Source organism: Giraffa tippelskirchi, chromosome 6, assembly GCF_054371585.1.
Source record: "Giraffa tippelskirchi isolate mGirTip1 chromosome 6, T2T-mGirTip1v1.2.pri, whole genome shotgun sequence".
Taxonomy (NCBI): domain Eukaryota; kingdom Metazoa; phylum Chordata; class Mammalia; order Artiodactyla; family Giraffidae; genus Giraffa; species Giraffa tippelskirchi.
The window spans coordinates 173563627-173582716 of NC_137280.1; the positions used below are offsets into that span (position 1 = coordinate 173563627).

The 19090-nt window shown below is 36.9% G+C and overlaps 1 long non-coding RNA gene across 3 annotated transcripts in view; it reads right to left on the reverse strand.

Moving 5' to 3' along the window:
- The window catches only part of LOC145511728 (uncharacterized), an 878639-nt gene that overhangs the window by 75307 nt on the left and 784242 nt on the right, over nt 1-19090 (reverse strand). The window lies entirely within an intron of this gene.

Sequence of the window (19090 nt, forward strand, 5' to 3'; positions counted from 1 at the left end):
GGTCAATTAACGTAAGAAATCAAATTAGTTTGCAACTTTGACTTTGAAAACGAAAGTAGTATTAAGCTACAGTTTCTCTAAGGCTGTAAAAGAAATATATCACATGGTGTAACACATTTCTACATGATGCAAGATTTTTTATCCTAAACAAACCAAAGCACACAGTGTTCAATGTCTTTAATTCTGTGATATTGATGGTATTAGAAAATACTTCTTATTCTTTTTGCCACTCTAACTTTTCCATGAAGAAAGTCTGCTGTCCCACATCTAAATCCCACATCTAAATCCCAATATATGACAATGCTCATCTCAGTAAATGCTCGAAAGCAAACAAACAAAAACCCAATAATATAATTATACATCTATAATCAAATCTACTCCAGCTACCATGTCGTCTGAGATGCAAGCAGTTACCCTGTGGTTGTTCTCCAATGCTATTATTTGCTTTCATCAATGAAAAGATACTGACAGAACAGACTAGGGATAAAAGAAACAGGAAGTGGCACTTAAGGTTTTCAATTCTGTGTTGAAGAGTGATACAAGAGTTAAGCATCGTTTTGTCACTTAATAATACATAAGCGCTTTTATCCCAGTGATTCCTCCATGGTGGTAATTTTACGTGTTTTTTTTTTTTTTTTTTTTAAGGAAGGGATACAGATAGAATCCTCTGCCAAACTTTTAACATATTCATATCTATGTTTCTGCTAGATAAATAAATTCAAATTCCCTGAGCACAAGAGAGTATGTACTCATATCTCCTTTCATGAGTATACACTGTCTTTCTAATCTCTCTGTCAATTATTGCTTTTTATATATTAAAGATATATTGTTAAACACAAACACATACATGTTAAAAACTTCTAGATGACTAATCATTTACTTTATGCATATCCTTTATTAATTTCTTTAAAATTTATCTTCTCTAACAAGACCATATTTATATCAGCTTTCTTTACACGAAAAACAGCGGTTTGGATTAATTTACTGAGTGATTCTTCTAAATCTTCATTTCAACACAAAGGCATCTGCTCAATTCAGTCACTCAGTCATGCCCGAATCTTTGCAACTCCATACACTGCAGTATGCCAGGCTTCCCTATCCACCACCAACTCCCGGAGCTTGTTTAAACTCATGTCATCGAGTCAGTGATGCCATCCAAGCATCTCATCCTCTGTCGTCCCCTTCTCCTTCAGCCTTCAATCTTTCTCAACATCAGGCTCTTTTCAAATGAGCAGCTCTTTGCATCAGGTGGCCAAAGCATTGGAGCTTCTGCTTCAGCATCAGTCCTTCTAATGAATATTCAAGACTGATTTCCTTTAGGATGCATTAGTTGGATCTCCTTGCAATCTAAGGGATTCTCAAGTCTTCTCCAACACCACAGATCAAAACCATTAATTCTTCGGCGCTCGGCTTTCTTTATGGTCTGACTCTCACATCCATGCGTGACTACTGGAAAAACCATAGCTTTGACTAGATGGACCTTTGCTGGTAAAGTAATGTCTCTGTGTTTTAATATACTGTCTAGGTTGGTCACAGCTTTTCTTCCAAGGAGCAAGTGTCTTTTAATTTCATGGCTGCAGTCAATCATCCACAGTGATTGTGGAGCCCAGAAAAATAAAGCATCTCACTGTTTCCATTGTTTCCCCATCTATTTGCCATGAATTGATGGGACCAGATGCCATGACCTTAGCTTTTTTGAATCCTGAGCATTGAGACAGATTTCGCACTCTCTTCTCTAACTTTCATCAAGAAATTCTTTAGTTATTCTTTGCTTTCTGCCATAACGGTGGTGTCATTTGCATATCTGAGGTTATTGATATTTCTACCAGAAATCTTGAACCAGCTTCTGCTTCATCCAGCCTGGCATTTCTCATGATGTACTCTGCATAGAAGTTAAATAAGCAGGGTGACAATATTCAGCCTTCATGTACTCCTTTTCCTATTTGGAACCAGTCTGTTGTTTCATGTCCAGTTCTAACTGTTGCTTCTTGACCTGCATACAGATTTCTCAGGAGGCAGGTCAGGTGGCCTGGTATTCCCATCTCTTTCAGAAGTATCCACAGTTTGTTGTGATCCACACAGTCAAAGGCCTTGGCAGAGTCAATGAAGCAGAAATAGATGTTTTTCTGGAACTCTCTTGCTTTGTCTATGATCCAACAGATGTCAGCAATTTGATCTCTGGTTCCTCTTCCTTTTTTAAATCCAGCTTGAACATCTGGAAGTTCAAGGTTCACATACTGTTGAAGCCTAGCTTGGAGAATTTTGAACATTACTTTGTTAGTATGTGAGATGAGTGTAATTGTGTGGTAGTTTGAGCATTCTTTGGCATTGCCTTTCTCTGGGATTGGAATGAAAACTGACCTTTTTCAATCCTGTGGCCACTGCTGAGTTTTCAAATTTGCTGGCATATTTAGTGCCTCACTTTCACAGCATCCTCTTTCAGGATTTGAAATAGCTCAGCTGGAATTCCATCCCCTCCACTAGCTTTGCTCACGGTGATGCTTCCTAAGGCCCACTTGACTTCACATTCCAGGGTGTCTGGCTCTAGGCGAGTGATCACACCCTCTTGGTTACCTGAGTCATTAAGTTCTATTTTGTGCAATTCTTCTGTGTATTCTTGCCACCTCTTCTAGTACCTTCTGATTCTGCTATTCCATACTGTTTCTTTCCTTTATTGTGCCCATATTTGCATGAAATGTTCCTTTGGTATCTCTAATTTTCTTGAAGAGTTTTTCCCATTCTATTGTTTTCCTCTATCTCTTTGCAGTGATCGCTTAGGAAGGCTTCCTAATCTCTCCTTGCTATTTTTTTGGAACTCTGCATTGAGATGGATATATCTTTCCTTTTCTCCTTTTCCTTTCACTTCTCTTCTTTTCTCAGCTATTTGTAAGGTCTCTTAAACAACCATTTTGTTTTTTTGCTTTTTTTCTTCTTGGAGATTGGGGCTTTCTAGGTGACACTAGTGGTAAAGAACCTGCCTGCCAATGCAGGAGATACAAGAAATGTGGGTTCAATCCCCGGTTTGGAAAGTTTCCCTGGAAGAGGAAATGGCAACCCACTCCGATATTCTTGCCTGGAAAATTCTGTGGACACAGGAGCCTGGCGAGCTACAGTACATGGATCGCAAAGAGTTGGACAAAGCTGTGTGACTAACACTACTTTCTTGGGGATGATTTTGATCTCAGCCTCCTGTACAGTGTTACAAACCTCTGTCTACAGTTCTTCAGGCACTCTGTCAGATCTAATCCCTTGAATCTATTTCTCACTTCCACTGTATAATCATAAGGGATTTGATTCAGGTCATACCCGAATGGTCTAGTGGTTTTCCCTACTTTCTTCAATTTAAGTCTGAATTTGGCAATAAGGAGTTCATGATCTGAGCCACTGTCAGCTCCCGGTCTTGATTCTCCTGACTGTATAGAGTTTCTCCATCTTTGGCTGGAAACGTATAGCCAGGATTTAGAAACAAGAGGTATGAGTTTGAGATATTTCGAGGTTGGGAGTAGCGTCCTCTTTCTTGGTATGCGGGACAAGTTCATATAGAAACATCACTCTTGTAGAATCTTCCCTTTATGTATCTGCTAATATAATCACTGATATTAATTATTTCTCATACCTTTGTGAAATGTGGCAGTCCACTCCAGTATTCTTGCTTGGGAAATTCCATGCACAGAGAAACCTGGCAGGCTACCGTCCATGGGTTTGCAAATTACATCAGGGGAGAGATGCTATTGCCCATCTCTATCAAGGCACAAGGTCTTGAATCTAACTTTGGTTCTATTTTGGCTTCCTTCCCTCTTTAAATATATGCCTGTGAACTCATCTTTTACATTTAGCTTGCTCTGCCAATTAACTTTGTCAGAATAAGTCACTTGAAAACAACCACAAAATCTTTGTGGATAAGACAACTATTTATTTTTGCATATGTGCAAGCCCACTGTGTTTTATCTTTTTCGGGCTGGAATTGGTCCAAAGCTCTCCAAGTTTGATGGAGAGGCAACAGCAGCTCTACTTCCCACATTTTTCCTCCTTTGGACTAGTAGGCTGTGTGACCAAATATGTTATTTTTATAATGGTGGAACTGCAAAGGAGCATGTAGAAATGTGTGTGATGTTTTAAATCCTATTATCAGAACTATCTGCTGATGCAAGTCATATGGCCAGACAGAAGTCAAAGAATGAGAAATTAAATCCACCCCTTTAGTGCAAAGTAATAGCATGACAAAAGTTGTGGATTCCAAGAGGATTAAAGAGTGGAGATCAATAATGAACCTACCACATCCTCTCTCCATGCCTCTGGAGTTTTTATTTCTCTCATCTGCCTGAAGAAACTGGAGTTACTTCAGTGCTCAGGCAATAAATAGTACTTTGGGTCTCTATTTTTACATTACTGGGCAATCATAGAGATTTGTCTTATAGTTGATATTTCATGAGAATATTTGGGATTTGATAGAAAATAGGATTTATAACTAGATGATGGTTATGCCTGATAAAATTAATAGAAACATAATATATACAATCTGAAGTCATTAAATATTTATGCTGACTGACTTGCAAAATCTGTCTTATTTCCATGCAGCTGTATGTTGAGGATATTAATCAGAAACCGCTTGTAAGCACTGGGAGGATTTCGGTAAGCGCGCTGCTGCCGACCCTCGTTAACACCTCTTTAATAACACGTCTTTCCTCGCTCCCTCAGTAAAAAGTATTTCTTCTCCTCCTTTGTCATAATCTTTCCTAATTTCCTCATTGGTTTCCCGAGATTTCTGCTATGAATTTTGAGATGAGAATGCATCGTTAGTGTGTTTGTCAACTGCATCTCTGTTTTGGATGTTGACTAGACAACTCATGCTTTTATTTCATTTTAAGCTCCTGACACGGCAGCAGCAGTACGCGTACGGACATGTATAAACACGTGTGTGCGGCCTATGTGTATGTACCCCTCTCACTGTCTCCCACAACAGGAAGCGAATTTACAGAGACTTTCCTGTATGTGAAGCGTTCTTCTCACTCTAGCTGCATCAAGCTGTGGGGAAACAGAAGGTGGTAAAATAGAAAGTCCCCTTGAGAGTCTTGATCTCCAAACATAATTTCAGTAATAAAACTACTGAAATAAGCACTTTAGTTAAATGTTGTAATATCACCATTCTTTACAAGTAACATGAATAAAGACACGTTGAATTGCTCTTTATAAAGAGCTGAAAATAAACAAAAATCAAAATTTTAAATATGGTTAATTTTACTTTTTAAAACTCACTCTGTCTTTGCCAGAGATTAAAAATGTGCTGTTACTTTTAGCTTGAGTTCAGCATAGAATTGTATCTTTCTGATTTTTTTGCTTCTCTGTCATGTTATCTTCTTTTATTCATATGGAGCAACTGAAGAAGCGCATAGATTCTCCCAGTTCCAAAAATGGAAGTTAAACGGGGAAACATTAACTCCATCCTGCTTGTGTTCAGTCACTCAGTCGTGTCCGACACTTTGTGACCCGATGGACTGTAGCCCACCAGGCTCCTGTGTCCATGGGATTCTCTAGGCAAGAATTCTCGAGTGGATTGCCATTTCCTCATCCAGGGGATCTTCCTGACCCAGGGACCAAACCCATTTCTCTTACACCTCCTGCATTGGCAGGCAGGGTCTTTACCAACTGGGCCACCTGGAAAAATTATAAAAAAATAAAACATTGAATATAGAGAAATAAAGAGAAAAACTGTTGTAATTTATTTGATCTGAGGACTTTAACATTCCACACAGGCATTAAAACTTTGCACATGGAATTTATCAGTATGCAAATCTAATCATATTAGGCAATTTAAAAATGTTTTCTTCTCTTTAATGTTATTTGTATACTGAAGAAAGTATATTTGAAAAACAAATCCCTTTATTGTTAACCCTTTATTAATTTTGTCTTTTATGCAGCAACTCAGTAACATAATGCTATTGGAGGTAAAGATGATCATCTTTGGACTAGAGAGCATAAATATGTACATGTGTTATATACTATTTTATATTTGTATTAATCTATTTTTTTTTTTTTTGCCTCTGTCAATGTTCATGTGGATAGTTGGGTGGTTTTCATATTTAACTCTAATTTTTTGACTTCAATTACTGGGAAAACTTGATAGCAATTTTAGAAAATATAAATACTGTGTTAAGCCTTCCAGTACTTTCCTGAGAATGCATTTTAGAAGGCCTGGATAATGAAGTTTTTCACTATGATTTACAACTTCAGGACAGGTGTCTTCAGAATCTTCACACAAGAGTTATATTTATTTACATACATATGTCAAATACAAATTGAGCATGTAAATCTGGGAGACAGTTTAGGTGAAATCCAGCTCTAACTAAAATTCTTTCCTATATCCACTCAAAAGTGAAAATCTTAAATTAGGGAGAAATTATTTCCCACTTCAAGTGATTCCAGTTACTTTACTTTACTCAGAATGTTATGGAGGCATTATTCCTAATTCAAAAACAGCAAAGATTGATTGACTTTTTTTTTTTTTTTTTTTTTTAGATTGATTGACTTTTAATCCAAACTGCCATGTGTCTAAGTAAATAGCCTTGGTAAAGTCACTGAAGATTTAGTGTTTAGAGTATGCATAAAATATATCATCTTATCATTAACTGAATACTAAAATCTGTGGTGCAGTTTACGAACTTTTTCCAGAGTTGAAAACATTGAAGCTCAACATAAATATCCCAAGTTCACACAACTGGTAGTAGATGCCATTTGAATTCTAGCCCAAGTTTCTTTTAAATCTGACTCCGTGCTCTGAACTATTCCTTACATAACATCCATAAAAAGAATACACATTTGGGTAGGGAAAATATCTTAACTGAGTGCCTGTGTATTTGGCCTTCAATTAAGGTTTTCATTTAAACTGCTTTCGTTTCACACCGTCTTTTCTGGGAGCTCTCATTTTTATCATCTTCTAGGTGAGGAATATGAATCTGGGAGAGATTAACCAATTTGCACCGCTAAACTCATAGCATAACCATGTAATGAACACATGTCTTCCAGGCACAGGTCTGTATATTTTTCAACATCTGTGCTTCTCGTCACCTGTTCTAATATAACATGATTATTTCTCCCCAGATAGAGACAAATCACATAGCTGGCACTTTTTAAAGAAAACTTCATTTCTTTTTTTCAAATCAGCAGTCTTTCCCCTAATAATACTGGTATTGAAGGATATGATAGAAAGTTCTTTGGACTAGAAGAGATGAGACCTTAATGGATGTATCAGATTGTTTCACTAATCATTTACTATAGGATATTGCTTCATTCATTTCTAGTTTAATGTTATTATAAATAAATCTGCTATATTACACAATTTGGGATATGTTTTTGAGTGGACATGAACCTTCATTACTATAGCATAAATGCCCAGGAGTGCAATTCCCAGGGCACATGGTAGTGAAAATGAGAGTTGCTCAGTCATGTCCGATGCTTTATGACCCCATGGACTGACTATACAGTCCGTAGAATTCTCCAGGCCAGAATACTGGAGTGGGCAGCCTTTCCCTTCTCCAGGTGATCTTCCCAATCTAGGACTCGAATCAGTGTCGCCTGCATTGCAGGTGGATTCTTTACCAACTGAGCTATCAGGGGCACATGATAAGTTTGTATTTATTCAGCTTTTAAGAAACCACCAAATAACTTTCCAGTGTAACGTTTTACATCCTCAACAGCAGTATATGAGTGATCTAGTTTCTCTGCATTCTCACCAGCATTTGGAATTGCCACTATTTTTTATTTCAAGCTGTTCCAATAGATGTGTAGGGAACATATGGGAGAGTTAGAATAACTGTTTTAATGTGCTTGTCTAAAAATGACATAATCTCTATCAAATTCTAGACTTTTTAGGTAGATTGATTTTTCTCCTCCTCATCAATGGTGATTTCCCTTCTTTGCATGGCTGGAGTATTAAATTAGTTTATTCTAGAGGACCTGGAAACAGCCTGAAGAGGTGTATTTTGGTCCAATAGTAATTCCTGGACAGAGCATGAAATGTACTGATTAAACAGTATTGTTTTCTAACTCTGGGTCAGACTCAGGACTCTGAGTGGTTTGCTTGTCTCAACTAGCACAGCAGCATCATTTGATGATAAAGTCATGGTTGGCAGCTTGTATATTGTTTTGACAAGATTCTCAAGGGTCAAAACTGGTCACATAGCAAGATCTTGGCCAGGAGGTTGTGTAAAATTCAAGCTAACATTTTAACCGAGGTCCATTAACACCTTGAATCCTAGGTGTCCTGTGAAGAAGGTGGTGGTTTCCTGTAGGAGAGAAAACATATTCTATATATACCCTGTAGGGGAAGGACCACTGGATCTTGTTTCTGCAAAACTGCTGGGAACCAGCTTTTAGCTGTGACACATACTCAGTTAATGTTCTTACTGTATTCTACATTTTTCTTGAAATAAACTTTAAATGCTCAAACATTGTTATTTTGGCTCCTATGCACCCTTTTCTACAATTGAAGTCTGATTTACCACCACAGTTCACATACCTGGTAATTTTTTATCAGATGTCAGACATTAAAACACACATTTGCTGGGTGTGGGAAATTTTTTGTGTTCCTATAATATTCATGAGCTTTTATCAGGAGAGTGGTTATTCGATCTTGATCAGCACCAAAATTTGATCCTTGTGGTTCTTGATGTAAGAATTGTGAGTCAAAACAAGAAATATTTGTTATCATTTTTCATTCACCAAGTCATGTCTGTCACTGCATGGACTGCAGCACTCCAGGGTTCCCTATCCTTCACCATCTGCTGGAGCCTGCTCAAACTCATGTCCTTTGAGTTGATGATGCTATCCAGCTATCTCATCCACTGTTATCCCCTTCTTCTACTGCCCTACATTTTTCCCAGCAGCAGAGTCTTTACAAATGAGTCGTCTCTCTGCATCAGGTGGCCAAAGCATTGGAACTCCAGCTTAAGCATCAGTCTTTCCAATGAATATTCAGGACTGATTTCCTTTAGGATGGACTGGTTGGATCTCCTTGCAGTCCAAGGGACTCTCAAGGGTCTTCTCCAACACCAAAGTTCAAAAGCATCAATTCTTCAGCGTTCAGCCTTCTTTATGGTCCAACTCTCACATCTGCACATGATTAATGGAAAAACCAGAGCTTAGCCTAGGGAGCTTTGTTGGCAAATTGATGTCTCTATTTTTGACTATGCTATGTAGGTTTGTCATAGCTTTTCTTCCAAGGAGCAACTGTCTTTTAATTTTATTCGAGCAGTTACTGTCTGCAGTGATTTTGGAGCCCAAGAAAGTAAAATCTGGTACTGCTTCCACTTTTACCCCAGCTACTTGCCATGAAGTGATGGGACCGGATGCTGTGATCCAAGTTTTATGAATGTTGAGTTTTAAGCCAGCTTTCTCACTGTCCTCTCTCACTCTCATCAAGAGAATTTTCAGTTCCTCTTGAGTTTCTGCCATTAAAGTGGTATCATCTGCATAGCTGAAGTTGGTGATATTTCTCCCAGCAATCTTGATTCCAGCTTGTGCTTCATCCATCACAGCTTTTTTCTTGATGTACCCTGCATATTAGTTAAATAAGCACGATGACAATATACAGCCTTGATATAGTCCTTTCCCAATTTTGAACCAGTCCATTGTTCCATGTCCGGTTCTAACTGTTGCTCCTTGACCTGCATACAGATTTCTCAGGAGGCAGGTCAGGTGGCCTGGTATTCCCATCTATTTAAAAATTTTCCACAGTTTGTTGTGATCCTCACAGTCAAAGGCTTTGGCATAGTCAGTAAAGCAGAAATAGATGTTTTTCTGGAATTCTCTTGCTTTTTCTACGATCCAACAGATGTTGGCAATTTGACCTCTTGTTTCTCTGCCTTTCCTAAATCCAGTTTGCACATCTGGAACATCTGGAAGTTCTCAGTTCACGTACTCTTGAAGCACCTCTCTAGATTTGCAGGTCTATCCCCACAGTCAAGGCATATCCTGCCTGAATGTCCTCTTCCTGTGCCTCAGAGTCAAGATGAGACAATCATACAACTTTCTTCACTTGTTTCCTCCCTTTCAGGACTTACCAGATTGTGTTGCCTGTTGCCCAGTGAATCTATGATTTTTGAGGATTTTGTCCCCTTTTTAAAAATTTTTAGAAGGAGATCAAATCTCTTCCTCTTACTCTGTCTTGACTAGAGGTAGAAGCCTCAGAAGAATATTTCCTCTCATTTTAAGACTGCATTAAGAATTTAAGAATGCATTCCTCTCATTAGGAATGTACTGGATCTTTTTACTTTTCAAAGTTTTTTACTAAAATGCTATGTGATAAATATCTTTTGGAATTCCATAAAAGACAAACATTATTTATGGTAAAAAATGTTTTTCTTCTTAATTCTGTAGCAATAATTTGGCAAGTCATTTCTTTTCTTCCTTTTCTGGCTGGGTTGCAAAGAATTGGTGATGTGAATTACAATGAAATGCAAAAGTTATGACTTAGAAGCCTATTTCAGTTATTTCTCTTTCTAATCGCTCCCTATTTATTATTTGTGCCTCACATACATTAACTTTTCCTCAGTAGCTCTGTTGTATCCATCCTTTGTCAAGACAATTAAGGAATTGAGGCAGTATAAATAACATTTTTTTAGAAAGTATTGTTTGCATAGAATTCATCCAACATTTTAACAGTGCTGTTTTTTGCAGGCTATACACCACTTCCTGTATGTCACATGAGTTATCTGTGTCTATGAATAGCTCTATGCACTAACATATGCTACCCTTCCGGAGTAAACCTTCCATTGCTGCCTAGTCGTGTCAGTCCTGTCCGACTCTGTGTGACCCCACAGACGGCAGCCCACCAGGCTCCCCCGTCCCTGGGATTCTCCAGGCAAGAACACTGGAGTGGGTTGCCATTTCCTTCTCCAGTGCATGAAAGCGAAAAGTGAAAGTGAAGTCGCTCAGTCGTGTCCGACTCTTCGCGACCCCGTGGACTGCAGCCTACCAGGCTCCCCCATCCATGGGATTTTAAACCTCCCATTATAGCTTCAAATTTGGGGGCGAATACTGACATACAATAGCTGTTGAATAAATATCTTTTTGGATTAATGAATTAGTGAAGTAAGTCAAGTAGGGATTATAGCCCCATATTGGAATCACAGAATGACACATTGTATTATATATAGGCATGGCAAATTCTAATTTTGTTGTAGGTTTTAACACCCAAGAAATCCTCACAAAGAGCAATTTTTTGCTTGTTTTCTTCATAAAGAGAAAGTGACTGTAGAGAGTTGACCTGTAGATTTATAAACCACAAACTCCTCCAGTGATATTTATACAGCACGGAATTTAAGTTTTGTCAGTAACACCTGGGATCTCAGTCCTGTCGTGTATGTGTGTGTGTATTGTGTGTAAATAGAGAAAAGTATCGCAGAGACACAGAGCTAGAAAGGGATAACAGAAGTAGATATTATAACTGATCAGAGATTGGTTACTTCCTTAGAGTTCTTTATTAGGAAAAAAAAAGAAAAACTACCAATGGGCCTCTCAGCATGTCAGACCATTGGGTTGCTTCCAAAGCAATTAATTCTCAGTGGGGTGCAAGTGAATTCATTAAAATAAAGAATTGTATTGCCTCTGAGGATTTGTGGGAAGGTTCAGATTTTGAGAAGAGAAACAGCTGAATGAGCAAGTAAAGCCAGTTGTAACTTTTCCAGTTTCTCAGTTATAATTCAGGTTGGTTCAGGGAGAGATACAATTAAGGAGGGGAAGGGTGACGACTGATTTATCTTTACAGCTTTAGCAGAACCACCAACGTATATGTGTATTTGTACAAATCTTTCCTTTGATTGATGCCATAGATTAAATCAGAGAGACAAATGGAATAGATCAATTTTTTAGTAAAGAAAGTCTGAGGCAGGAAATTAGTTTATCATAAGTTGCCTCTGAATTCTAGTACTTTTGTGATTAGCTCTAAATAGGAGTGAATCTGTCTCCAGGAGTGAGTCCATGAGTACTTAAGCAAGTACACCGGTATACTCGGGGATGAGTATGTAAAAACGCACAAGAGATTCCAAGAAAACCAGAATATGTTCTTGTCACACTTTTCTAGCACCAGTCCTAAACTTCAGTGACAAAGATGAACATGAAAAGATGGGTGTCATTGGAGGGTTGATTCTAATGACAAATCCATCTCCTCTATAAAAATCACTAAGGATTACCAGAAAGCATCCACCTTTATTTTATATGCTACTTGTCTTAATATTGATTTCTAATTTCCCAATATGACAAGTTTTACTTTCTAAGTAAAATCTGAAATGTTGTGATGACAAAGGAGTTTCATCCAGAAACTATTTATATTTTAGCAATCTGTTACTATCATAATATATTGGGTTGGCAAAAAAAAAAAAAAAAGTCCGTTTGGGTTTTTCAGTAAGATTTTACAGAAAAATCCAAACAAATTTTTGGCCAACCCAGTACTATGATATATTTAATAGCTTTATCTTACATATTTACTTATATATGTCTGCATAGATTCATTAAAATTACAAAGAGAAAAGCATATTATATAGGATTCTAAAGAGTTAAAAATGCTATATGATAAAAATGAGTGTATGTGAATAATGACTTTTGGTGATAAATAGGGCTCAGGTACTATGTGAGTGCGTGTGTACTCCAAGAGACAAATGTGTTTTCAAATAAATCTACTGTAGACCTACCAGTGACACTGTTCCTATTAAAACAGAAAATGTTCAGACAGCCGTGCACTGGCCAAAGCTTGCCTCAGTATTCTAGTGAGGATTGGTTAACCTTGCTGTCACTTTTACTACATAATCTTTTGACCCTAAAAGGCTACTAGTTTCCCTAGCTGGCTCAAGGCAAAATGGTCATGTGAGTGCAGATTTATTTGCAGTCTTTGCTTATGTTTTCTTCCCCGTTCGCTTATCTCCCGCCGATACCCAGTGGTCTTATGCTGTAGTTCTCACCTGTCACTTTGCAGAAAAATGACAACTCAGTTTCCTTAAGGAGAGGCCCGTGGGTTTATTGCACTTAAATGCCTCACTCCTCCCAGATGCATCTGCCATCTAGAGAAAGATGGCCAGGGTGCTTTTGGTTCATTCATTCAAAGATTTCAGTAGAAATCTTCTGACTCTTCCCTAAATAGTGGCATGCCTTTTTAGAAAGCCAACCTGATGTCTAACTGTAAGCTTTTTGAGTTCCGCTAGGCACTGGAAAGAAATCAACATATTACTGCTTTTTATTCTGAAACTCACTGTTGAGTTGGTACCCACTATACCTCATTTTTCACTGATGCATCTCTCGCTTCCATTCATTTGTGGATAGTAACTTTCTTTTCCGTTTAACTGGTCATCTTCCCAGGGCCCAGCACAGCAGGGGTATGATACATACTTGTTGATGAAGCTATCCTACACCGCAATATCTGACTTAAGATGTCACTTATGGTTCCCCAGGTACGGCTCTTTAATTGCTTTCAATTATCTTACCCCGTGTCTACCCAAGCAAAATGAAGTGGTGAGTCAAGCAATTGTCTCGTGAATGGGATCAATACAGAAATTCAATATGGATAATTAAGGGATGCTCCCCCCAACTCACTTTTTCCTTAGAAACAAGCTTTCTTTTCACCAGAATTGTTCGGATAATTGCCTCAACTGTCCATTTGACTTTGAATCATAGACACAGGTCTGTAACTAGCTTAAAGGACCATGGAAAAACTGAATGGTCAGTGCAGTTCAGAGAGAGATCACCACCTATTTCATTCATGTGTGGTGCTTCTGAGTAAATCAAGGTGATGGCCTTGGAAAGCTGCATTATTTCTATCTCTTCATGGTGGAGGTCCACAGGACAGAGAGATATGGTCTGGCTTCTGGGTCCTTGAAAAGCTTCATATCCACCATTGTTCCTATGTTCAGCAATTGCCAACATACAGCACAGGAAAGGTGTGGCAAATAACTGATTGATTTGTATCATACAAGGCACCAAAAGAAACATTTCGGGCCACAAATGGGTATTATTCAGAGTATAACAAAAAAAGTAAAAGATAAACTTATATAATGTCACAAGATATATGCAAATATTCATTCAGCACTTTAATTCAAATATTCGGTAAATACCCACATTTGGTTATCTCTGTATTTCCTTTTTAAAATTATGACCTAAATGTGTAATGAGCTATATGGGCCATGTGACTGTAGTATTATCTTTCCTATATGCTCAGTCGCTCTTGGCAACCCCATGGACTGTAGACTGCCAGGCTCCTCTGTCCATGGGATTTTTCCAGGCAAGAATACTGGAGTGGGTTGAGATTTCCTTCTCCTGGGGATCTTAATCAAAACTGGGTCTCCTGGGATTGAACCTGGGTCTCCTGCATTGCAAGTGGATTCTTTACCAACTGAGCCACTAAGGAAACCACACATTTCTCCTATAGTTTTCTGCTTCTCTTGACCAAGCTGGTTACATAGCATTCGTTTTACAAAAGACTGGAAGAGGCAGCTTTTTTTTTTTTTAATTCAGTTTAAGAAGAAATATTTAAAGAATAAATATAGAGAAGGTAAAAAAAAATGGCTGGAAAGGATGAAGTAAGAAATATAATAAAAAGTCTGAGCAAATTGAAAGAACTTTTTTTTTTTTTTGTAACTGCACAAATATTTTGGATTCACATTTCTTTACATTTAGCCCCCTAACCTTTTTGCTTTTGAGGATAAAAGATTTTATATACTTTTTGGCTATCTACTGGCCTTTGCAAACGTAGACTTTAATAGCATGTTTATGAAAGAATTAGAAACATATGCAAGGATTTTCATCATAAAACACAGATGGGCTTAAGTTTTTAGGGAAAGCATCCTTAGAAAAGCAGATTCATTTTAAATGAATCCAAGCACATTAAACTTAGTTTTAGATAATCATTGAGCCATCTCAAAACCTGGCAGCATTTCTCATTACATACCCAAGGTAAAGATTTATAAAGGAATGAAGGAGTAAGATGACCATGTTGTGAACTTTTAAAATATTAATCCTGCATCTAAATTTTTGAGTTTTCAGTGATTCCCCTCCTTAGTTACCTCACTCCAAAAGTTCCAAGCTTGCATTTTATTTCCATATAGGCAAATGAACATGCCCTGTGCTAAGAAATATGTATTAAATTTAAAAAAGACAAAACTCTTAATTTTACCCTGAAATGATTTGCTTTCCATTTTACCAGTTAATTTGCTTGAACTTTCTTAAAGAGGTGATTCCGTGTGCTTATTTCCTATGTTTGCCTAACCAGGTTGGGTTTCCTGTTAAAGCTGATGATTGAAGTGCTTGAAATACAAGGCAAGTACCAGCCAGACACAAGCCAGATCGTTCCTGTCATAAACAGAAATGCCTTCTTTATTGACTGCTTGAAACAGAAGTCACTTTGTGTGGAAACAATCCTTTACAAAATGAAATCATTAAACAAAGGAGCATTTTATCGTTGCATTATTCTGGCAGCTTACTACTGTCAGACAGTATTCCAAACCGTTACTGAAAGATGATATGTAGGATAGTAAATGTTACATAGCATGTTACAAAATTGAAAAAAGAAATTCTAGTGATTATTTATATTTAACCAATTTCACTTATTATAAACCCATAAATCCACTAATTTTCATTGGCTTCACTCTGTTTGGTTTATTGTGCTTAGTAGCCAACAGTGTTTTTGAAGAGAAGAGCCCATTAAAAACATTTATGGGCCTAAGCAACCTACATATCCTGAATTTCAAAGCATGCTTATTATACCATTCTTCAAAACCCACAGAGACCAGCTGGGTAGCATTACCACCTTTTAGCAAATCTCACTAAGTGGTATGCTAAAGATTGAAACATTTAGCAGAATAAGCTAACTAAAATTTTCATCAGTGGACTAAGGAAAAATTTCAAAAGTCTCTAGGTCTATGAAAAAAGTTTGACATGGTCAAGTAAATTTTAAAGGTGGAATTTTGATGATCTAGTAGATAGCCTAGTATGTGTACTGTGGAAATATGTGTGATATCAGATTGGTATCCTGAAGTTGGCCATATAGTATATTTTATAATGGGAATAAAAAATTCTACAAATCAAGATTTCATTTGTCATTTTTTGATTATATAGAAAGAGATGGAGAAAATGTTAATAATGCAGGTAAAACAGAAATTTGCAATTACATTGTAAAAGGCATAATAAATTCAGGAAATATTCTTCCAGTACTCAAAAATGACTCTCTGACTCAGCAAACATGTTTCACTCATTGAAGAACAAGTGAAATTCCAACATAAAACTGTGTCATTTTCTTAGATATTAATGTAAACAAAATATCAACCATTATATATTAGAACTACACTTATTAGTAAATGTAATCTTATGCTTCATATATTTACAAAATTTGAAAAAAGTCATTGAGCGCTTCTGTGAGAATTGGCTGTACAGAATTTACAAGAAGAATACATACTATAATTATTTATGTGCTACACATCTATTATATAAAAGTCCCAATATACTTGGTTACACAATTACATGCATATATTTTTTGAAGAAGTCATTGTTAAACATTTGTTAGCATAAACAATCAAACAAAAATATACTTGAGTTTCATACTCAAAAGTATGAGACTTTTCCCTGGAATCATTAGGATGGCAGAGAAAACCATTGCCAAACTTGTCCCCGATCAAATCGTAGGCCCTATTTTTGAAAAAGGATGATAGAAAGAAAGGAATTTGGAGAACTGGACCATGTGTATGTTTGCATGTTTTAAAATATCCAGGGCTTTCAAATATAACTGAATGCATTATTTTTCAAGCTTAAGCACAGTATCATTAAATGGTGTAATTCAGATAAGATTTTTTTCTGTGGAATCTAAACTGATTGCAGGTACAAATGTAGGGGCTGCAAGTAATTACTCCTGGGGTTACTCAAAGGCAGTGATTGCAACAGCAGGCAGGGGAGCCAACACTTGCCCACGTATGGAGCAGGGAGTGGGAAGTTAAATGGGTAAACCACTGCTCAAAAGCCCATTTTTGCAAAGTGCAAACATAATTGCAAGGCCAAATCTTTAACATTTACTCAGACTATATTGTGTAAAAGGTCTGTCTATATACAAATTTTAGAAGGTATTCAAGTGGATTTGTGGAGTTACTTTGATGAAATAGTTCAAAAAAATACAAAACAGAATCAAATGAATATTCTGTATATAGTTTTGTCAACAGAGACGGACACACTGAAAACATTCAACGAATGCTTTTTAATTGATGCTGATGCTTGATATACAGGCAGATATTTGTTGCTGTTTCTTTATAATGACAATAATTTGGCCACTGAATCCAAGGTAGACTTATTGTTGCATTTACCTCAGTTGGTGGAGCAGTGAGTTTTCTTACAGAATGTCTTAAATGTCAAATCATAAAGGATAATTTATATACTATTTTTGAGTCATAATATCTATATTTCTAAACAATTGGAGAGTCTTAAATGGAAAACTGTTATTGCTGTTTCCAATAATTAACTCTCTGTTTTAACTTTAAATGTCCATGATATTCACATTAAAACTTCAAACATATAAAAATTTGTGTGTGGTGTTATTACCAAATATTGGTGACACATCTAATTGGAATAAATTGAAGAATAAAACTTCAAATGATAGCCATATACCATTTCTGCTAGTAATGTTAAACCCCCACAAGTAAATAATAGTTGTCTATAAAATAATTGATAACTACCATAAGAATTAATGACTATAAAAGGAAAAGAAACTGTTGCAAAAGTTAACTCCTTTTTCAAATACTGTTCTTGTTCTTACAGATACACTGATAAGAAGCAAGCAATTCAACACTAAAAGCAAAGTCTAACTCAAATAATTGTCAACTACTTGGTGTGAATATGAGAGCCTGGAAGAAACTAGAAATAGCTGTGGTCTACAACATTGCCTAGGAATAGGAAAAATACTTAGATAAAGAGAGAAAATACATTTTTAAAGATTATTGAGGTTGGAAAGCCCCATAGATCAAACATGAATATTGGTTTGGGGTAGGAAAATGCTTTTATATTTTTAACACTCAACAAAGACCTTCTATGAGTCTGACACTATCTATCGCACTTGTAATATAACAACAAGCTAAATAGCAAAGATTTTTCCTGGGGAAACTACATTTTAACAAGTGGAAGTACTAAATAATAAATATATTAACTAATCAAATTACATAATATTTTAGAAAATGCTAGGTACTACACAAAATGTATAGTAGGTTAATGGTGAGTTGAAGTCCAGATGTTATAACATTTCATAGTGTAATCAAGGTAACTCTTTGAGAAGATCCGATTCACCCAAGATTACAATTTGGAGAGAAAATTAGTCATGGCTAGAGCAAACAGTGGGTTCCCAAGTGGCTCAGTGGTAAAGAATCCACTTGCCAATACAGGAAACATGGGTTTGATCCATGGGTCAAGAAGATCCCCTGGAGGAGAAAATGGAAACCCACTCCAGTGTTCTTGCCTGAGAAATCTCATGAACAGAGGAGCCTGGCAGGCTAAAGCCCTTGAGGTTGCAAAGAGTTCTACACAACTGAGCAACAGCACACACACACGTGCACGCGCGTGCACACACACACACAGCCAAAAGGATAAGATGATAGTTTCATAGAGAGGCCAGTATAGCTGGAAGAAAGTAAGTAAATAAGAGATGGTAAGGTAATTGCAGAGGTTATTGGGTGAAGATAGATAATACAGGGCAATTCAGGCCAAGGTAAACACTTTGGTATACTTCACTAAGTGAAATTGGAAGTCTTCAGAAAAGAATGCAGTAGAGTGACATGCTATTACTTATAAATGTTACCATTTTAAACATATTTAAATCACATTGCTGTGCCACCATCAATATCATACTTCTTTTATCTTACCAAATTGAAATTATGCTCCTAAAGCAATAACACCCCCACTCTCTCTATCCAACCCCAGTCCCTGGAAATCACAATTCTATTTTCTGTCTTTATGAATTTGACTATTCTATGTACCTTACGCAAGTAAAATCATACAGTATTTGTACTTTTGTGACTGGCTAATTTCACTTGGCATAATGTCTTCAAGATTCATTCATTTTGCAGCATGTGCCAAA